General features: G+C 52.8%; 3 long non-coding RNA genes across 4 annotated transcripts; 1 reads left to right on the top strand and 2 right to left on the bottom strand.

The window, feature by feature from the left end:
- Positions 1 to 425: 425 nt before the first annotated feature.
- On the bottom strand, positions 426 to 15429 carry LOC120598615 (uncharacterized). Its single transcript, XR_005651668.1, has 3 exons — positions 15340 to 15429; positions 995 to 1367; positions 426 to 919 (listed from the first exon to the last, which is right to left on the bottom strand). It is a non-coding gene; the product is annotated as an uncharacterized LOC120598615 (long non-coding RNA).
- Positions 4794 to 9559, bottom strand: LOC120598614 (uncharacterized). 2 transcript variants are annotated; one of them, XR_005651667.1, is made up of 5 exons: positions 8304 to 9559; positions 6918 to 7976; positions 5647 to 5762; positions 5271 to 5332; positions 4794 to 5060 (listed from the first exon to the last, which is right to left on the bottom strand). It is a non-coding gene; the product is annotated as an uncharacterized LOC120598614 (long non-coding RNA). The 2 variants fall into 2 exon arrangements; XR_005651666.1 differs by lacking the exon at positions 5271 to 5332.
- Positions 6908 to 19466, top strand: LOC120598616 (uncharacterized). The gene is made up of 2 exons (XR_005651669.1): positions 6908 to 7085; positions 19388 to 19466. It is a non-coding gene; the product is annotated as an uncharacterized LOC120598616 (long non-coding RNA).
- The last annotated feature ends 2792 nt before the right edge of the window (positions 19467 to 22258 follow it).

Genomic DNA, 22258 nt, shown 5'->3' with positions numbered 1-22258 from the left:
TATACAGTCATCGAAACTCAACAGGTATGCACTTAACTTTTCAGCATGTTACTGTATCTAAATTTTACCTCAAAAAAGAAAAAAAAAAACTCGTAAAGAAATGTCAAACTCTAAGTGATGCTGCCCGTGGTGAAGTATTTATAGTGAAACCCACGGTGTCTGCAGGTAACTTTGAAATGCGTCCCAAACCAGACAGCATGAGTTGAAGGGTGGAGGGTTAACAGACAGGCAGACACGTGATAAAACAGGCATAATGTTAACCATAGAATCCAGGGTGTTCACCTTCGCAGGTTTTTCAACTTTTCTGTTTGTTTAAAAATGCTCATAATAAATGTTTGGGATAAAAAAAAAAAAAAAAAGGTGGCTCCCGGGAAGCCCATGACATCGGTGGCACTCTGCAGCTCACACAAGCCTTTTCGTTCCCTCTCCTGTTGACCCAGCACCTGTTACGATCCGGGCAACGCGATGTCTGCCCTTGTACCTGCCACTTCATGGATCCTTAAAGAGTCGAGAAGAAAAGGTGTCAATGTACTCGTTTCCTGATAGAAAACGAGCATGCAAACTCAGATCACCCGACGCCAACCCCCTGTCCTGACTCAACAGGAAACTGGGTGCTTTTTACAGAAACATACACTCAAGGGAGTGTCTTCTGGGAAACTGTCAGCTTTTAATCAACAACGGACCAAAGCAGCACGACGCCTGGAAGATCAGAGCCGCTCGCCGGCCGCCCGAGAGCGCCTGCTGTGACTGAGTTCTGTCCACGCAGCGCCCGGCAGCCATCCGTGACCGGGTCCTGTGTGGTGCTCTCTGAGCTGGTGACCTCTAGGGTGGTGATCTCTGAAACAGCCTGGCTCTGCGCCTCAGCAGCTGGGCCGCCCTGGGCAAACGTCTTGCACACTGTGAGCATCGTGTTCCTCTCCTGCAATGAGGACAAGTGTTCAAAATGTTCGCTTTTATTATCATGATCAAAGCACGTTTAGGGAGGGGAGACTACCTGCAACACGGCATGTTGCAAAATCAGGCGTGACCTCGGCCAGGTTTAGTTAACTCATAATGTCTTCCAGTCACCCATGAAACGTCTTGGACATTTTGTTGTCAGGCAGAAAGAGTTATAAACATTACCAAGGTTTGGTTTGGTTTGGTTTGGTTTGGTTTGGTTTGGTTTGGTTTGGTTTAGGTAAAAGGCAGACTAAAAACGTACCTTCATTTTGCCTGTGGTCCTTAGCGAGTCTCGGGGAACGCAGCGCGTCTAAATCCGGTCCTGGCCAAACTCATCGTCACCTCTCTTGACACGCGTCTGCACCCACAGAGCCTCAGGGATGAAGCCACCCACAAAGGGCTTGGAGGTTGGAATGACAGATGTCGCTCTGGACAGAGAATCATTATTCAGTTATGGGAAGACAGGCCAATCCCTTTGAAACCTGGTGGCCCGCTTGAACTTAGCTGGCAAGTTTTCATTCCTTCATAGCTAGGGCAAAACGTGTGATTAAATTCATGCGCAGAGACCATGCCAGAACTCTGCCTTTTAACACAAAAATAGCACCCAACACTGAGGGTCGAGGGCAGAACCAGGTGCTGCCGTCTAAATGAGACTCAGTCGATATTGGGGAGCAGGACTTGCACCCCCCTGCCCCCCAGTGTTAGCCAGGCGAGATTTCTTAGGTTGATTTTTTTTTTTAATTTTGTCTGCCAACGGATGGAAATCATTTGTGGATTCCAAGTCTTTAGGTGAAAGCAACGTTTATGCCATCGTCTCTAGCTTATACCTTTCTTTACTGAAAATAACACTTTTCCTCCATATCATTACAGCCCTGATAACTAAAATGCAGTGTGTGATCCTGAAGATGATACTGGGCTGGGAAAAAAGTAGCCACAAAGGGCCTCAGACACGTTACAAACGACAAAAACGTTTAGCTCGTTTGTGCGACTTCTTTATTTTCACTCTGGACAAAGAATTACATTTTCCTCACTCTCCAAAAAAGTCTCTTTGTTCCCCAAAGGAACAAAGGTATTGTTTGAAAGTATCCAAACCTTCCAGATGTTTCGCTGGAGTCGAAACAGGCAAAGAGAGAGCAGAGCGTCCCTCGTTCCTCCTGGGGAAGGAGCTGGTGCGGACGACGCCAGTGGCCTCGCCACCCGCATACCGTGTTGACCCACCAGGAAGAGGCCATGCTGGACCCGTCCCACATCGCATCGCCCAGGCCACCAGCTCTACCCAACATCACCCTTATTTGCTCAACATGTGCTGGTCACAGACGTGGTAACCAAACTCCATCGGATACTCATGCTAAATGTTAACCGGATCGAAGTGTTTTTAACTTTAAAAAAGGGCATTATATTTAAATGCGGACCGTGGATGAGAGATGAGGATGTAATAATGTCAAGTCTCCTGATTTTGATAAATGTACCCTGATGATGTGAGAGAATGTATTACCTGTGTATATGAAAATACAGGTGCATAAACAGAGATCTGACGTGTATGAAAAGATTTATACTAGTAAGAGATTTGTGTATTTTTGCGCATATGTGAAAAGACCTATATCCACAGAGTGTCTAACACCATTTAGGCTGCTGTCACAGAAGACCACCGACTGACTTATCAACAGGAGAAGTTGATTTCTCACAGTTCCGATGGCTGGGAAGCCCAGATCAAGGCTCTGCCAGCTACAGTGTCCGGGGAGGGCCCAGTGTCTGGTCCGTGGCCGTGCCCTCGCTGTGCCCTCGCATGGTGGAAGGGGCGAGGGAGCTCTGTGAGGCCTCTGATCCCCCGGACCGCACCCCCTCACGGCCCAGCACCTTGCATGCTAAAAAGTGCCAGTGCAGGATTAAAAAGTGCAGGAATGCAGCCGGAGTGGCAGATCTGCCACTAAGTGGTCCTCTGCTTGACTACAAATCTGCCCTTGGTGGCAGCCAGCCGGCGAGCTCACACCTGGCTCCTGTCTGGGCGTGCGTGTCTCAAAGACAGAGCACATCGCCCAGGACATAAACTGCAGGGCGCCGACTTCGGAATCTTACAATAAACTCCATTTGGCCAGAGAAAATTTCCTTAGGTCTAGCGTTATATCTTGATATTGCTTTACTTACCTTCTAAATTCTAAGATGTGCAGTGAGTATCTTTTCTACAGATAAGAAATGGTGAGAATTTCTCTCCCAGTGCACGGTCACGCTGGCCTGACAACGAGGTCGCTCAGCTCCCCGACAGCCCTGGAAACCAGTGGCTCCCCACTGTTTGAACCGCAGATGCTGAAACCAAGTTTGGTCTCCCCAACTTCTTCCAGAACAGCCTCTGGTAAACCAAACGTTCCCCCTCCCCGCCCCCGCCACTGAGACAGGTTTTGAATAAATACTGCCGTTAAAGATTCCACCACACACTTGCCAGTGTCTGAATACTGACTTGTTGTTTCAAAACAGGTTTCAAGGCTGTGACTCCTTCATCCTGCCTTGTCCCGGATCTGCCAAATGGCCCGTCTTTTTCCTTCACACTTTGGGACCCAGAGAGAGGACGAGTTGTAGACGATGATCTTTGCCCTAAATTGATGCTGAGGCAAGGAAGTAGATCATCCACCCGGAGCCACGCGTCCTGTCCCTGACGGATGCTGAGCAGAGGTCGGCCTCTGTCCTAGGGGATGAGCAGGAAACTCCTGAGATAAGCTCCCTGCCATGCTGGGGGGCTTAGGCAAAAGCGGACATGGAGGCTGCAGTCGTGCGGGAAGAAAAGGGTCCCCAACCCACTGAAAGTCACCTGGCGAGCCCAGGGTCCTCCATAGTGGGAATGCCTCTGGACTCTGGGGAGCGGGCAGGAACGGGACGAGCACCCAAATGCAGCCCCGTTCTACACGGAAAGCAAAGGCCCCAAGGGATAGTTTCCTGCTCGCTTTCCCGTTATCTTCCCCACCTCCCATAGGGTACCCCCCACCCCAGGGAGCCTCACGGAAACCAGCGGTGGTCTCTGCTCATTCGTGACTCTGTCGAGGAACGTCGCCCCATCTGCTTCCACAGCAGCTCGTGCCACCCCGAGACCCCGTGACGCACGTCGGGCAGACACCCGCCTCGCCCATGCCTCCGTCTGCCCGGTGCTCACGTCCCTCTCAGGGGTGTTTCCAGAGGACACGCAGGGGCCACTGTAGTCTACGTCGGCCACGCGGTAGTTAGAAGCGCGGAGCCACTGGGGGAGGCTGCGCTCGGCACCAAGCATCATCCTACTGATGCTGCGCCCGCCGCCGCCCACTCCAACGACGGAGCAGAGCGGGCGGCGCCGAAATTCCCACGGCAGCGCCAGCAGAGCCCGCGCTGAATCCCCAAGCCTGCCACGCGTCTGGGCCTGCGCTTCTAGGAGGAGCCCGAGAGTCGTCCCCCGTGGCCTTGACGGACGCCAGCGCTCCCTGGCCGACTCCTGGGACCACGGACTTAGCTGTCCTGACACAGACAGCAGGAAAGGGGAACACCCCTAGGTGGGCATGGGGCTGGGGGCTGGGAGGACACGCGGGACCCACAGATCTTGAACGTCCCAAGGTGGGAAGAGTCGTGGACTCTTGCAGGCACCTGCTTTCCGCCACCTGCAGCTCCCGCGTGTTTTTCCAGCTGATTTTGTAGGGCAAAGTAATTTAGAAACAAGGTTTTAAATGTCTTAAGTAGTACAAATTGGTAGTTACAAAACAGTCACAGGGGTGTAACGCAGGGGTCCCCAACCCCCGGGCTGCGGACCTAGGCCGGTCTGTGGCCTGTTGGGAACCGGGCGCATGGCAGGAGGTGAGTGGACAGGGAGGCAGCAAAGCTTCGTCTGTGTCTGCGGCCGCTCCCCAGCGCCAGCGTCACCGCCTCGGCTCCGCCTCGGATCATCAGGCATCAGGTTCTCATAGGAGCCCCTGTCTCTGGTGCCACAAAGGGTGGGGACCCCTGATCAAGTACAGCACAGGGAAAACGGTCAGAAACACTGCGATGACCACGTATGGTGCCAGGCGGGCACCAGACATGCCGCGGGATCACTTCGTAAGGTACGGAAATGTCTCACCACGCTGCTGTACGCGTGAAACCAGTACAATGCCGAATGCCAACTGTAACTGAAAAAAATAAAAGCCGAAACTGAAAAAAAGTTTTTAAATGTCAGAAAAACCTCACTCCAAATGTGTTGTTATTGCCCGAGGATCGCAGTGAGCAAATCAGGCTCTGTGACACAGTGAGACGCATCACGGAGCACTGATCCTAGGATCATATTTTTTCACTTAAAAATGTGCCCTTATTAATTTTTCAATTAAATGAACGTAACGCACCCTTATCGATTTTCCGAGTACATGGACGTTCGCGGCTGAGTTTGCTTCCCTCCTAAGCCACCCTAAGACGAGACGCTACGTGTGGACAGCTGGTTTGGTTGGCGGGGGTGGAGCGGGGGACAGAGACTGTGACGAGAGGGTTGGCCCCTCCGGGCTCTGCCAAGACTCCAGGCAGAGCCCTCCGCGGAGCTGCCCGAGGGCACGAGGCGGCTGAGGCTTTTCTCCATCCCCAACTCTGTCCCTGTTGCTTGGGTATCACGCCTGGGACCTGGCCTCGCGGGACAGGCTCGTGCCTGACACCAGAAACCGTCCTGTCCTTGGCAGAAAGGACATGGGTGCTCACCGCACTCCTGCCGAGCCCCTCAAAGTCGCCTACCTACGGCTGTTTTCCTGGCTCTGAGGACGCTGTCATCATTCCCCACATCACGACGGAATTCACTTCCGGAAATCATCTGTCCTCTCCATGGGACCGTGCCGCGTCCTCTTTCTACCCTACTGCGTGACAAGGTCCGGGGATGGGGACAGAGGCTTCAAGGAACGCATCGTCAAGAACGAGGACATGGCATGTGTTTAGGGATAATTGGTTTCTTAGAAATGATCCTATTAATAGGGGGAATCTGGGTAGCACAAATTCTAGTAAGTGTAAACGCTATACAAATGGATTTCCTCAAAATTGGCTCCGAGGAAAACATAGTAAATTCCCCGCGTATGGAATCAGCTCTGGTCACCCTGACGTGTCCAGAATGCGTAAACCCTTTATTTGAACAATTATTAAGGGAAATTCCTTTTGACGCGCCTCTTAAAGATATTATGAATAAATTATAACAAGCTGAATTACCAGAACCAGTTTATACTCCTGTTCCCACGCAGTTAGTAGAAAAATTAGTAAAGGATAAGAAATTTACTCATAAGCCTGTGCCTACTATGGAAGGGCCTCCTTTTGTGGCCTAGTGGATAAATAGAAAACTCTGGTATCCACCTAGGGGGGCTAATAGTATGAAAAGATTACCTGATCTTCCTTTGCCTTATACAGGAGCTTATAATAAAGATAGTATACGTATAGTGAATAAAGATGGAATTCATGTGCCTTATAGTAGTTTAAGTTTCATAGAAAGGCTGGCTAGGTCAGGATCTCCTTGGTGCTTAAAAAACAAAGGAACAGAAACTTAGCTCATGAAAGCAGCTTTGTAAAACTGATTTTTATAAATATTTTTCTCATTACTGCACCAAGGAAACTTTTGAACAGCTATGAGAAAGGTTCAGCTTGAACTTTAGATATAGCATAAATCAAATAGCATTTAAAAGATTTCTTCAGGCAGAAAGAACAATGTCTGCCTACAAGCCAATGCTTGCTGTTATGAATACATCTATCTATCACCTTTACTTAAATCAAACTGTATCTTACGTAATAGATATAAGAATTAAAAGTTTAGATTGTTCCATCAGGTAGTTCTGTTCTAATGATTGAGAGAAAAATGTACTAGTTAATCATGAACATTAACAATAATATACTCTATAAGATTTTCTGCTTCGCCTAACCACAGAAATTTAACTCCCTGCTACCTTAACCACAAAGTATAATCAAATGCCAAAATAAAAAGTATAAAAGTTGTACTCAAATCACAATAAAACGGAACAGTGTCACACTGCCTCTGAGTTGTGTAGTCGACTGTCTCCCGCGCCAACGCCTTGCCCACCTTCGGGGCCCCCTGGATCCTGTCGTGGCTGGACCGCGGCAGGACCGTGAACTCCCTGGGGGCCGGCATAACCGGACTCCCCGGGGACCAGGGGAGTCAGCAACACAGACGGTGAATGGTATGAGATGAATTGAGTTTGACTTGGGGTACTAGATGCCGCCGACCCTGGGAGCTGGGGGGCTTTGTCTGGCACTCTTAGACTTGGGGTGTTCAAATGAACTAAGACCTCCAAGCACCTGTCAGGTGAGAAACCGGGACTTAGATGTGTTGGCTCTGAAGCCGAAGGGGCAGGAGTCTGCCGTGGGGGGGGATGGAGGGGAGCAGGCGGGTGGCTGGAGAGAGCTTGAAGGCAGCCAGGCTCCTGCTTTGTCGCCCAAGGGCCAGGGAGGGACCCTTGGCCAAGACATCAGCTTAGAATGTAGGTGACCAAACCGAGCGTCAGCTAAGGAAACGGCCGGCCTCCTCCCTCAGAGGGCGGGTGTGCTCTCAGCAAACTGGGGTGCACCAGGAGGGACCATCTCTGAGGCCAGAGCCACAGGTAACGGCACAGCACTCTGAAACCGGCCGAGGAACCCCGGGAGGCCGGGGAACCCAGAGGCCAGCCGGACCCCCAGAGACTGGGCCGTGACGCCCTAGGCAGGTGCGAGGGAGCCCGGAGTCTGAGGATGGGCTTGCGCAGGACAAGTCTGAGAATGTCACCAGAGAGAGGCTACGCCAGCCCAGGCTGCACGGCGGTCAAGTCCAGTCGCCAGGCCCAAGGTCCGACCTGGCCAGGATTGGGCGAGACTGATCCCTCTGAAAGAACTGAGCAGCTCCCGGATGAGCTTTCCCAAGGGAGGCAGGGAAGAGGGCCGAGCAGGACAGGCCCGGGCCCGCGCGTCTGGGGGAGGCCGGCGTCCGCTACAACGGGCAGCTCTCAGGGTTTCTTCCAACCCCCTTTCTGGTTCGTCCTTGCCTGGTTCAGCACCGTGGCGGGTATTGAAACCCGTGGATCCGTTTCCTGTCATTGCTGTAATAATTACCGTAAGCCTAATGGCTTAAAACAACACAAATTTAATACCTTAAAGTTCTAGAGCTCAGAAGTTTAAAATCAGGGCGTCAGTGGGGCCGCATTCCTTACAGAAGCTCCAGGGGAGAATTTATTTCTGGCCTCGTCCGGCTTCCGGGGCCCGCCTGCACCCCTTGGTTCGTGGCGCCTCCCCCGTCTCCTAGGCCAGCAGCCAGCCTCTGCCCTTGGCTCCGACCTTGTCTCCCGCCACACTTCCCTCTCCGACCCTGCCGCTTCCCTCTTTCCCTTTAAGGGTCCCGGTGATGGGTGCTGGCATTCAGGCCTCACCTGGATAATCCCAGATGATCTTCTCCTCCGAAGAGCTTCAACTTCATCGCTTCTGCAGTCCCTTCTGCCATGTAAGGGAACATATCGCGGGTTCTGGGGATCGGGGCGTGGGCCTCTTTGGGGGGCCATTATTCTGTCCACCACAGCCCTTAAGAATAGAAGGGAGCCGGTGTCCTTGTTCCCAAGCGAGCGGAATAGGAGAGCAGTGGGCGCTGTCCCCTGCGGCTCTGGGCTCTGCGTGGGTGCCTCCTCGGCTTGCTCGCTCTGCTTGGGAAGCTTGTCCCCGGCTCTGATGCAGGGGCTGAGAAGAGGTGTGGCAAGTGAACTCGAGGGGAGGCACGTCATCACGGTCAAGGCAGAGGCTCAAGCGGGGAGGGAAGGGGACAGCAGCCGGGGAGGTGTGCGGAATGGAGACACCGCCCCGTGGTTTAGCCAGCGAGTAACTTGGACAGAGGCAGGATTTTAGAGACACGTTCTGGAAGGTCGTCTCAACTCACTGGGCCGTCACTCTCCACATGTCATTGTGAGAGAGTAACACCCCCTCTGGGAGGGCCTTAGACTCTTCCCCGTGTCGAGAGCTGTCACGCCTGTTTCCACGTTCCGTGGGTCCGGACAGAAAGAACGAGATTCGTGCCAACGGCAGCGATCGACAGAGCTTAACGTCGGTTCGAGATGAAACCGGCCGGCGTGTTGACTCACGTTCCTAACCAAACTCGATGCTGAACTGTTGCACCTGTTTATGCTCCCGTCACTCATTTATTCAGTTGTGCAATACCCGAGGGCCGGGCAGGGACTCTACGCGCAGACCTTTGATCCGCTCCCGGGGGCTCGGGGCCTCCTCTTCTACCACCCCCACTAGGAAGAGCCTTTGCATCATGGCTGACTCTCCCAAGATGAAATGACCACAGCGGGATTCATCCGGGAGGGACGACGTGTCCTGAAACAGCGCGCAGGTGGGCCCGGAGGGCTGCGGTGGCAGGTCCAGGAGGGAGGGCTCAAAAGCCAGCCTCGGTGACCCCCGGACCGTCCACCCAAGCCGGCCCACGTCTTCCTTTTTGCTATAACAGCTTTACTGGGCTATAACTCGTCTGCCATACGACTCACTCACCGGACATGTAAGCGTCGACCGTTTTTAGTACGTCCACAGTGTTGTGTAGTCATCGCCACAGTCACGTCGAGAACACTGTCATCACTCCGAAATGAAGCCCTTTAGCTATTACCACCCTCCTCCCCCCGCCGGGTCCTCCAGCCTTCCCCTCGCCCCCCACCCATCCAGCCCCGGGCAGCCACCGATCCGCTTTCTGTCTCTGTGGATTGGCCGCTTCTGGACCTTTCATCTAAATGGGATCGCAGGGCATGTGGCCGTCTGCGTCTGGCTTCTCCACTCAACAGACCGCTTTCGAGGTCCTCCGGGTCGTTGCCGGTATGGGCACTCCGCTCCTTTTCACGGCTGAATTACACTCCTCTGTGCGGCCAGAGCACGTTTTGTCTTCTCATTCGTCGGCCGATGGGCACGCGGGCTGCCTCCGCCTCCTGGCTCCTGTGATGAGCGCTGCAGCCCCATTTCTGGAGAGTGGCTTTGGAACAAGGCCTAGGGTGGCACCTCGGTGCCCTGCCTCTGTCTCCTCAGGCAGGAGCTGCAGGGAGCACCCCAGGACCCCACGAAGCACCCCAAGGTTTTCAGCTCTCGGAAATTACAGCCAGCCTCGCCCTGCTTCTCACGTGGTCCGAGGACACGCTGGGCCCAGTTCCTGCCACGGCGGCCTGTGCATCGGTTCAAAGCCCATGTAAGGCTTTTCGGCAGGTCCGCTCTTCCTGGGGGGCCTAACCACGACTCCACCTCGCTGGCCCCGGGGATTCTGGGGCAAGTCCATCCAGCCCACCTCACCGCCAGCCACCAGCCCAGGGGTCTACAGGAGGCCCAGAGGGAGCGTGGCAGCCGCCGTGGGCGTCCACAGTGCCAAGACTGGTTAACTCGAACCGTGACCGGTGGGCTCTCGTGTCTCCATGCCATGGAGTCCGGCCACTCTCAAGTGCTGGCGTCAGTAAATTCGAGAATTGGTTTTCGTAACCTGCGCTCGAAATGTCATGATGTACGTTGCTGGGTGCCACGCACACACCCAAACCCTGGCGTTATAAAATCCTTGCAGCGAAACCTTGCCCTGCAGAGTAAAGTAAAATTCTCACTTATGCATTCTCAGTCGGACTGAATCCCACGGAAATCAGTCTGTCCTCTCTGAGAAATCTGTGGGAACCACACCTAAAACTGTGCCATACCCAGCCCACTGGGAATGGAACACCAGCAGACGACACGGGAGAAGCAACTCGCTGTGTGACAATGACAGATCGCGACACACAGGTGCACGCACGCGGCCCACACGCGCACCCACGCGCATGGCGTCGCCTCGTCTGTCCCGGCCCCCTGAAGGTCCCCTGCGGCTACAAAGAAAGAAAGGAACAGTGGGCAGTGGTCCTGGGCACTATTCAGTGAACCGACCCTAGCAGGTCACAGCCACATGGAGGGATCTGAGATCCGCAGACGGAGCCATGCGGGGGAAAAATCGGTCACATTAGCCGGAAGTTTGGAACTGGGGGGAAAGACGTTCTTTCTGGTGACTAGTGACCGCCCAGCAAGGAAGCCGTGGGGGACAGGGTCATGAACGTGAACCGGCAGCTTCATCTGGACACAGCTGGCGTGAGGGGAGAAAGAAAGCCCAGAGTCCCGCTCAGGCGCTGGAAAGGCGGGGTGAGTGGGGCCGAAAGAAGGGAGAAGACGCCACCGCAGCATCTGCGGAGGACGAGAGGGCCAGCGGAGGAACTCGTGGGGAAGGACGGCGGCCTTAGGAAACCGACCCGGGGAGAGGGAATATCGAGAAGCCTCTGAAGAGTGAAAAAGATGCTGCAAGGAGCTGAAGGGTCTAAGAAGAAACCAAGAGATGCGAGGGGGCGGGGCCTCGGCAGCGTCACCGGAAGTGGCGTCGGTGCAGCCACCAGGCTGATGGCACATGCAGTCCTCGCAGGGAGCCAGCGACAGGCCTCTGCCCTCCCGGGGTGCAGGGGAGGACCCCCGCTCAGAACAGGGGCTTGCCCGAGCTCGCTCGTATGGGAAGACCTGAGAACGGCCCCGGTCTCGGGGCTGCAGACTCCAGCCCACAGGCTGGGCCCCTCGAGAGGGAGGGCTCGGCGAGCGGCCAGCCACGCAGCCGCGCCAGCCTGGGCCGTGTCAGCACGCGGGGCGACGGAGGGGACGGGCTGGAGGGTGCGCCCCGGCCGCGCCCCTGCGGATGGAGGGCAGGCTGGCGGGAGCCACGCCCACAAAGGCACGGCAGCCGCCCGTCAGGTTGTACCAGTCCCGGGGTGCTTCTCACCTGGATCAGGGCCCGGCCGCTGTGGGATGTACTTTGTTATGGGACAGACGGATGGCCGGAGGTGGGGCTAGCACCTCCAGTGCCGGGCCTCGACCAGGACAGGGTCCCCAAAAGAAAGGCTGAGACCAAGGACTACCCCCCAGGACCTCGGCTCCCAATCCTCTTCCCGGAAGCCTCTGGACTGACTCAGCCTCCGGGTCCCCGCCGCGTCTGCGAGCACTTTAAGCCCCAAGACGGGGAGCAGCACGAGAAGCCCAGCCGCGCCTGGTCAGGCCGCCGTCGTTAAATAGTTCACCCAGTCCACCCACAAACTCCTCCGGTCAGTCGGCGACGCTCACCGCGTGCCCACGGCTGGCCCGCCGCCCACCACTCCGGGCTTGCTTCTTCCCAGGGGACAGGCCGCCAGCGCCGAGGGCCCTGGACCTCGACCACTCCCGGGCCTAGTGCGACGCACGTCTCACCCTTCACCCCGCTTATTTTTCCGATCTGCAAAGCTCGACCCCTTCCCAAAGTCACTCCTTTCGCAGAGAAAACACACGGCAATGCTAACGCGGATCGAGCCAGAGAAAGCCACGAAAAGAAAACAGACAGGAGGGGAAAGAACCACGGGCCGCTCCCGCCCTCCCCAGCGCGGCTGCGGGGCCCACAGGGGCTTCCTCCGGGGCCCACAGGGGCTTCCTCCGCCCGCAAGCAGGGGCGGGGGTGGGGGCGGGGGGCTTCCCAGCGCTGATAGAGGAGTTCAGTCAGGGCTCTTGTTCCCACCACGGACCCAGAGAAAGTAAGTCAAAAACATGGGGACAGGAGGGACGCCCCATTTATCTGAGGTCACCAGACGCATTTGACTCAGCGGTTCCCAGACCTCAGAGGACTCGCGGTATTTCTAGGCACCAGGCTCATGGACTTCTTTTAACTCCTTGTCCTTCATTTGCCCTTGATCCATGGAAAATGTTAGGATTTGATTTAGCTGAGGACAGCAAAGATCTGACTTCTGCGGCTTAAACACAGAAAGGCTTCACACAAGAAGGAAGCCTGGAAAGCGAGGATTCCAGGTCAGACAATGCGGCTTGGGGAGGGCCCCCCACCCCCATGCGTCTGCTATTCCATTCTGCCACAAGCGGCTTCTCTTCTCAGAGTCAACTCACGGACCAGGGTGGCTGCTGGAGCTCCAGCCTTGCGGTGCGCATTCCAGGCAATGAGAAGGAAGGGGGAGGGAGATGTGAGGGAAGTGTCCCCCTCCCTTTGAAGGAGACTTAACGGAAGTCCCACACCGCGTTTCCGTTTCCAGGGACACCTCTGGCAGAACGTCACATGAGGACCAAGACGGTCAAGAGGCTAGAAAAGGCAGTCCTTTCGTGGGGCACATGGCCACCCCAAATCGAACTGGAGTTCTCTTACTCAGAAGGTTGGGATGGATGCCAGTCTCACAGCACTCAGAATTCTGTTGAAAGGAAAGTCTGCGTAGGTGACCGTTGTGACAGTCCCCCTCAGTCAATTCCGTGGCTGACACATCAAGCCCTGGGTGGTGACCACAGCAGTTCCCTAAGTACGAGGGGCGGCCACAGCACGGGCAGGTGGGCAGGGGCCTTGCAAGGTGCAACTTTTTTTTGCAGTGATGCGGTTTCTGCGTCCACAGCCCCCTCTGTTGACCAATCACTAGTGACCAGATGTCAATCGGCACTTACTTAGTGCCTGTCACCCTGGGCTTGGAGCGCGCAGCGTTTATAGAGCTTTTAATTGAACTCGGATGCTGCTTCTGACTGCTTCCCCCCCACACACCCCCGCCCCCCACTTTTGTTGGCTCCGGCTGCCAAAACACTGCGGGCTGGTGGCCCAGATCTAGGTGTCACAGGACTGATTTCTCTTGAGGCCTCTCTCCTTGGCCTGTAGATGGCCACCCTCTTGCTGCCTCTTCACGGAGACGTCCCCCTGCATGTGTCCATGTCCTAATCTCTTCTCATAAAGACACCAGTCAGATTGGAGGAGGGCCCATGACAGTGGCCTTGTTTAAACTTCATCCCCTCTCGAAAGACCCCATCTCCAAACACAGGCACGTTCTGAGGTGCTGGGGGTTCGGACTGCAACCTATCACTTTGGGGGGACATAATTCAGCCTGTAACACCCCTCAAAGCCTGACTACTGTCACCGTTCTCTACTTAAGACGATGCTAATGATTTAACGGAATGTGCTTCGCTGTGTCTGGAAAGCCTGTCCTGTGCTCATCTCTATCACACAGGGCAGAAGGACGTCAAGATCTGTTTCCCATGATCGGTTCCTGGCAGTTGTAATAAACAGCTTCTGATGCCTCACATGGTGATCGTGTTCCCCTGCCAGGCTTTTGGTGTTTCTGGAAAAACAACTAATTTTAAGGAACCCGTCGTTTTCCTAGATGAGAGCAGGAACCTCCGTTTTGGACCACGTATCCCGAAATACGTTTACTCCTAATCTTGAGGTTTAGCTTCCTCTTGAGAACTTCGACCCGGCCCCAGCCCCCGGGCTATGCGGTCACACTGCGTTTGCCGGCTTTTCTTGTGCAAAGCCAGCGGCAGGTGAGCCTCCAGTTCACGGGGGTGGGGCCACGGCCCACCTGAGCAGGCCCTGGGGCCTGAGCTCGAGGGTCCGCGCCCAGACCCGGGCGACCCTCTACATGCGGTGACATCGGAAAAAGAACGGGGGTCAGCCATGTTGCTGGTGGGGGAGAATGCTCCACACTGCATGCCTCGGCAGCCAGGGGGCACCCGGACCGGTGTCTGCAAAGACATCCAGTGGTGGGGGACAGCTGCAGGACAAGGAGACCTGGCCCTGTGGCCCCGACACCCGAGCTCACCATCCCAGGAGAAGGGTCTAACCTGTTCCTGATGTTTCATCGCAGGGTAGAAGAGGATGTCTCCCAGAAGACAGGGGACAGGTAGGGGACACTCTCTTAGGCTCCCCACCCTGAGCAAAGAACCTGGAGTCTGAAATCTGAGTTCTGTGCTGCCACGGCCCCACGCTGCGTGGACTGAGCTCCCCGTCTGACCGGCAAGACCTCCAGGTTCCCTTCCGCCTCCGGGGACCTGTGATATTTTCGTGGGAACCAAGAGGATCTGCTAGCCAGCCCGTGGCGTGCAACTGTGCCCTCTGATCCAGGAGTCACGCGCCTGCCGTGTTCCACCCAGGGCCCTGTCCCCGCCCCACCACAGCGTAGGCTGGGACGCGGGGCTCTGGTCTCCACTTAGGCACACACGGCTCCCCTTCCGATTTCCTCAGCCATCTGCAAACTGTGACTAACGAAATATGAGCTATCACGGGGGTTTTAGAAGAGGGCACCTTTGTTTCCTCTTAAAATGTGTATAAACTTATACGTGCCTTCCAAAAAGAACTTCCTTCACCTCAGTTTGGAAGAGACTAAGAAACACATGTGTCCTGTACTTTCTGGTTGATTAAAGAACAGCTTGACCTAATAAATGGAAATTTTAAAGCTCTTACAGGGCCTGGAAAGAAACGCAGAAGCCAATTGGAGCACAGAAATGAAAATACCATCTGGGTGTTGGTGACAATGAGTAACAACGCTGGCTCTTCTGCGCTCAGACGATTACTATCTGAAAAACGGAGTTTTTCTTTTTTTTCCCAAGCCTGCACAGTTAAAATGGTGAAAGATGTTTAATGATGAATAAAACTACAAAACTAACCTCAGCAGTCATGCGCTCCACACCCCCGGACATGGTGATCATCGCGTCTGGAAACAGGCTCAGTACAGAGAACATGGTCCCCGGTGCCTCGACCTGTAAAAGCGTGGAGGGACATCGTCTGTGGGTTCGGGGTTCATGGTCGGCCCACGTACCCAATAACCGAAGGGGTAGGGTTGGGGGGATGGAGACGAGAGGAAGTCCCTCAGCTGCTACCACGGGCACTTTCTCAAAAATTCGAAGTCTTAACTCAAACCACACACATCAGTGGGTATCTCGTACCCCATGGCTTTGAACTCCCAGGAGACTCTGTCCCATCTAAACCAGACAGAGACCACCCAGCTCTGCTGGTTCTGGGATCCGTATCTCCTCCAGTCCATACCTGGGCCAGCTCCGGAAGCCCAAAGACTGCTCACGCACACGCCCACGCAAGACACGCATTTCTTCACGCATACGCCAAGACGCGCGACGACACACACACGCGACACACACACACACACACACACACACTCTCGCTGTACTAATTCCTTTTCTACCGTCCTTAAACCAACTTTAAGCAAGCGGTCACCTCCACAGCTGTCCCAAAACAAATCTCAAGGTCACCAGTGACGACCCCGTCGCCAAACGTCGTGCCCAGTCCTCAGTCAGCCTCTTCCTTTCTCTGCAGCGTTGGACACTTTGGATCACACTCACCCTCCAGAACACTTTTGTTTGCTGCCCACTCCTGGCCTGTATAAAGCCTCTGTTGTGTGGGTTAGGAAAAGCCTTTTTGGAGAAGAGCTCGTTTTGCTTTATGTTTTCCTCTTTGAGATGGATTTGAGGCGGAATGAACATGTGGTAAAATTCATTCTCATCTCGCAATATGTACATACAGTAAAGCATCATGGTGTGCACCTAAAACACGATGCTACGTCCGTTATATCCCAACCAAAGATTCACCCTCCTTAGCTGTGCAACTCCATAAATGTTGACGAAGCAGCCAGCCATATCTGCAGCACCACCGTGAAGATATAGAGCATCCCATCACTCCAGAAAGTTTTCTCGTGTCCCTTTGCATAAATCAGGGGTGCTGAATGTGGGGGGAGGTCCATCACCTCCCCCCACATTCAGCACCCCTGATTTATGTCCCTATAGCATTGCCTTTACATGAATGTCAGACAGTGTCATACAGCATATAGCATGCTGCTCAGCATGATGCTTTTGAGGTCATTCAGCTTCTGATGTCAGCAAATGTTTATTGCTAAGTAGTCTCCCATTGTACGGACATGGCTCTGTTTCTTTATCTGAGCACCAGCTGATGGCCATTTGGATTGTTTCCGTTTTGGACGATAAAGCTGCTGGATGTCGCTTTTCTCTTTGGGAATGTCACTCTATGAGTGATATTGTCGGGTCATGGAGGACGGCGTATGCTTAACTGCATAAGAAACTGCCAGACTGTCTTCTAAAGTGGTGGTACCGTCTCACATCCCCACCAGCTGAGTATGAGAGTTCCAGTTGCCACACACACACACACACACACACACACACACACACACACACATCCTATTGATTCTGTTTCTCTGGAGAACCCTAATACATCATATTTAATATTTTTCTTGTAAAATGGCAGGCACTTCGTTATTCACATGACATTGGCTATTTTTCCCTACAAAAAAAGATTTCTAATTTCGTCAATACCTGGGTCCCCTGTGGGCGTGGGTAGTTTGTGTGACCAACACCCATTAGTATGTCCGAAAAGCAAGGTCGAGAATTCTGTCCTGCTCACCCAGAGCAGGGATGGATAAACATGGAAGCTCCATCAGATCTAGGTTCAGAGGAGGGAAAAAGAAAAAAAAAAAACCTCAGGACGAGTGTAAACCAGAGCTAAAGCCGGAGCTGACTTAGAGGGAAAGTTGGGTGAGGCACAAGGATACACAGCATCCCCTTGCTTGACGCTGACCAGCAACTCCAGGAAGATACTGCTGGGGTAAAGATGGAGTCCTAAAAGCCCATTTTGTCGTTCATGGCCCCGAGAATGCAACGAGTGTTTGTTGAATGAACAAGTAAATGAGTGAATTCCATAGTCAAAATACAGGAAGTTTCTGCGCATATACAGGTGGCTTTAATTCCTTCAGTGTCCCAAACTACTAACGGAGCCTCACGCACTGTGGCTGACACGCGGCACCTATCTTAACACATGCTTCAGTCGTCACCCACTGCTTAAGTGCGAAATACACTTTTTAACCTGCCATTTCAAGTGCCTGAAGTGAAAACACCTCCCCACGATTTTTAGAAGTTTTCATAAGAGACAATGCTGTGAGTTGAATGTATTCCCCCAAAAGATATCTTGAGGTCCTAATCCCCGATACTATTGAATGTGACCTTGCTCGGAAGTAAGGTGTTTGCGGATGTCATCAGGTTAAGGCGAGGTCAGACTGGAGTAGGGTGGTCTCTAAGCTATGGCTGGTGTCCTTATGAGGAGAGACAGATGAAGACACAGAGGAAACACAGGGAAAAGGCCATGTGATGACACAGAGAGAGATTGGAGTGATGCGGCCACCAGCCAAGGCCTGCTGGCACCCACAGAAGCTGGAAGAGACAAGGAAGGCTTCTCCCCCAGAGCCTTCACAGGGAGCGGGGCTCTGCCGACACCTGATTTTGGACTTCTGGTCTCCAGAACTGCGAGAGAATACAGTTCTGCCGTTTACGCCCCCCAGCCTGTGGCGCTATAGGAATGAGCAGAGGTAAAACGGCATAGGACAAGTTCTGGTGCCGAACGGAACAGGAAACTTAAATTCTGAACGTGACGCCTCTCACACATAACTAGTACTCCCGGCGTGTTCATGTCGTGCTGGGCGCCCGTCCATTGTCTAACGTCTCGGACTCGTCAACACATCCCCTCAGCAGCCCAGGGCTGGGCTGAGACATAGAGGTCAAGCAGCTCACCTAAAGTCACACAGCTCGTCCCTGGCAGGCTCAGGACGTGAGCCTCCTTCCTGAGCACTATGTGATGGTGTCTGTGTTAGTTTCCTGGGGCTCCTATAAGACATGACCACACACTGCACCTGCTGAAACAACCGATTGTTTTTATTATACCGTCATTGTCTTGGTGACCATTTAGAGTTTTTTTGGTACCCAAGACCAAATAGGCCACTCACTCTACTGGCCAGCAGTGAAGGACTCCTTCTTGCAGCACTGGAAGAGGGGTTGGCTTTTAATACAGAATTCTGATGAGCTGGCTTCAATCCCAGGGGAAAGCACAGTGCTTAATTTTAAGAAAGTTATTACACTGCTGTTAACAGTGGTTATATTACCTTGATAAGCTTGCTGTCAGGATGAAATCAACCACTCCAGCCCCCTGATTGCAAGGGGAAACTAAATCTGAAAAGCAAATCCGACTTCAGATGGGACGCCCCAACATTTCCCCCACCTTTCCCCCTCTATCACACACTCCACACATCTTATTTTTAACATTTAGTTGGTTTTTGTAAGTCAAAAATCCTCGGGAATATTTACAATCTTTATTTGAAAATTCTAGACTTAACGATAGCAAATGATATGTCGACCAAATCAAATATGCAGACTCGGTCAAACCTCAGATGACATCACTGTGGTTCTCGGCCACTGGGCAGCACCACCTGTCAATTTTTCAAGCCGTTAGAACATTGACAATAATTTGCCTACCTTTGAAAAAAAGAAAGCATAAAAGGAACAGGGCAGCTATTTTTAGAAGTAATCATTTCACAGATATCAGGGAACCAGACAGCACACCAAATCAATTGAGTCACACGGTGGCGGGGTACTCTACCAGAGAAAACAGATTAAGTCATTTGACCCAGTTTTTATGAGAGTGCTTCGTAAGCAATCTTCGAGTTCTAGAATGTTTTATCAAATCTAGTTCTAAAAACGCTATTTTAATTTGAATTTTGGGAGAAGGATTAAGAAGTTTAAATGTGTCCAATTAATCGCATAAAACACGCCAAGTATCCCAAATGAATCTTGGAGATCGTTAAGTAACAGGAAGTACTTTTAAAATGAAATTTAAATGCATATTCATTTCTCTTTTCAATAGAGTGATTCACGTTCTGGACCAGGACAACAAGGCTGCCTCTGACTAAGAGAAAGGAATACAGCTTCAAAGTTTACACGATTAAAAAAAAAGAAGAAGAAAAAAGAAACAAACGAAAAACAGTCACATCTCTGGTCTTTCAAAAATAGTTTCGGGATCAGATAAATTTTGTCAGCGTTTTAAACCATCTGTTCATTATGTGCCCAGAACCACACAAAGCTTGATGTTCAAACGTGCTCAGCTGTTCTGAATGTTACGCTAAGAAACACGGCCATTTTGCTCATAGACACGCGGTGTTAACTGCTGTTCAGAAAGGCTGCCCAGACCAATGCCTTTTGACGCATTCATCATTTCCTCCCACGATCTGGTGTCTTGGTACAGAAATCCAGAACGACAGTCCGCTCCCTCATGCCTGTCCCAGAATCGGCACAGCCTAGGACGGGGACAAAGCTGGATCCTCTTGATGATGGCCACTGTATTGTGCTGTCCAGAACCATGAAAGAATAGATTTCTGCTGTTTTCAGTCACCAAGATTGTGTTAATTTGTTACAGCAGCTGTAGGATACTAATATATCACCCTCTACCCCAACCTAATTTTTCAAAGGGACAATCTCCCACCCTATGGGCTGGGCGAACTTGGACATCGAGATGCATGTGCACAATGAAATAAATGGTTAAGAGAATCCCAGTTGATTACAATGTTCCATTTCCAAAAATGTAGAGGCTTATGGTATTACTAATACCACGGAATCAGAAGACAGGTTTCTGAGGGAAAACTGGCCATTGGGAGCAGCCCTAGCAACGGGCCCAAAGCTCTGGAATATGCAGCTTAACAGACACTGTCTCTAAGGAGCCCACGAGCTAGTGCAGAGGCTGGCCTGCAAGCAGCCAGGAAAAGATGAATGATGCCACAGCACACTGCAGCACAGAGGCAGGCGGCGGCGGCTGATGCTCAGAGGAGCAATCGGATCTGCTGGAAAAAGATGTCCTAGCAAGTGCTGGTCCCAGCCATGTGTGGCTGGAGCTGGTGAAGGGGAGGAGCAGAGAGATGTCACCTCAACAGCACTTTATAGGCCACGCGCCAGGCCAGATTTGCATTTAGGAAGATGATTTGCTTGAAAACAGACTGACGGGAAGGGAAGGAGCAAACCCGAGGCAGGAACTTGGTCGAGTGGCTGCAGTGATTGGCCAGACACCCCGGAGGCCAGGAGCAGCAGGAGGGCTGGTGAGGAGACTTAAGGGGACATTTGAAAGGCGGACTGTTAGGATTTAGTGAAAGCTAGGTGCAGAAATTGAGAGACGGAAGTCTAAAATAACCATGGAGTTTCTGGCTTGGGTGGCAGGGCAGACGGCAGCCCCACGTAGGAGGACAGGGAGCGGGAAGGAAAGGGGAACATAGCAGGGAAGTAGGAAGTTCCGCTGTGCGCTTGCTGAGTGCACAGCTACGGGTTATCCAGATGGGGTATCTGAACGAGAAGCTGGCTGTAGAGATGTTGTGAACTGTGTGTAAATAAATATGCACGTCAATGATGCTGGCGGTCCTGCTGGGAGGCATCCGTGCATGGAAAACATTCAATAAAAATATGTTGTGCTCCAGCTATAGGCCAGGCACCAGGCTAGGCGCTGGGCAGGCAGAGGGGACAGGAAGCCCGCGGGGAGATGAGAGGGTGCTGGCAGGATGGGGTGATTGAACAGGGATTGCGAGTTGCTGCCCCCACATTTTACTGTGTGACAACCCTGCTCACACCGAGTCTGGACATTTAGACAAGAACCTACTTTGGGATTCCTGTCCCAAGTTCCCACTTCGCTTTTCCCGGGGCACATTTTAAAACAACCACTTGGAGTCGAGCCCATGAAAAGTTAGCGACCTCAGCTCCTACGACCTTGTAACAGGAGCTTCTACCCTGCTCGCTCACTCACTCTCTCTGTCTCTGTCTCTCTCCCTGTCTCTGTCTCTGTCTCTATCCGCACAGCAACTGAGAGCCACCAAAAACTTAAGCTACGGAGTAGCATGATACCATTTACTTTTTAAAAAGATGACTGACTGCAATACGAGGCTGGGTTAAAGGGGAAAACCCAGAAGCCGGAAGAGCAGTTAGCAAGTTTTTAGGGTGGAAAGTGGTTATCAGAGGAACATTCAGGAGGTGGATGGACCGTATTCAGTGATGGGCTGAGCCCCGGAGATCAAAGAAAGGCAAAGATGGCGGCACCCAGGTCCTCGGCCCAGGCGGCTGGACTAATCTCCCAGGGATGGCTGGGGCTGCACTGGGTGAGTGTGACGAGAAGGCTGAGTCAGAACCTTGGGAAACCCACGTGTGGGGCCGGGCACAGGCAGAGGTGCCAACGCAGGCGGCCGACAACCGGGGGCGGACATGAGGGAAAAAATCCAGGTGACTAAGGCGGCACTGAAGCAAGCAGGTTTGAAAAGGGAATTGGTAAAGTCACACATCAGAGGCCAACTGAAAGAGGGAAAGGTTTCTGCTGGGTTTAGGAGTCAGGTTTAGTGACGTGGTGAGGGCCCAAGCCTGATCACATGGTTTAAAGTCCAGGCACCAAGGTGCATCGTCCTGAGGCAGCTAGAAAGGGAAACAGGTGGAGGCAGGTGGTGTGTGGTAGAGTATGCCGGGAACTAGAACACCTGGCTGACAGCGCTGCCTCTCGCTGCACAGCTCCTCATTGATCTCATCTGTGGACTTAACTACGTGAACCCGCCCGGCCTACCTGCCGGGAACCCTAAGCCCAAGGCCCTTTGAAAGACTTACTGTCACTGCTGCACTGTGCTTTAAGTGCCAAGCCCCTTTTTGATCTACAATTCAGTTCAAAATATAGACACTTTTTTAGTTTTAAATATTTGCAGAAAATTTTTAGGTGCGA

This window comes from Pteropus medius, unplaced genomic scaffold (assembly GCF_902729225.1).
Source record: "Pteropus medius unplaced genomic scaffold, Ma_sr-lr_union100, whole genome shotgun sequence".
NCBI lineage: Eukaryota > Metazoa > Chordata > Mammalia > Chiroptera > Pteropodidae > Pteropus > Pteropus medius.
The sequence above is the reverse complement of the archived record's forward strand: the minus strand, read 5'-3'. Positions and strand labels throughout refer to the sequence as shown.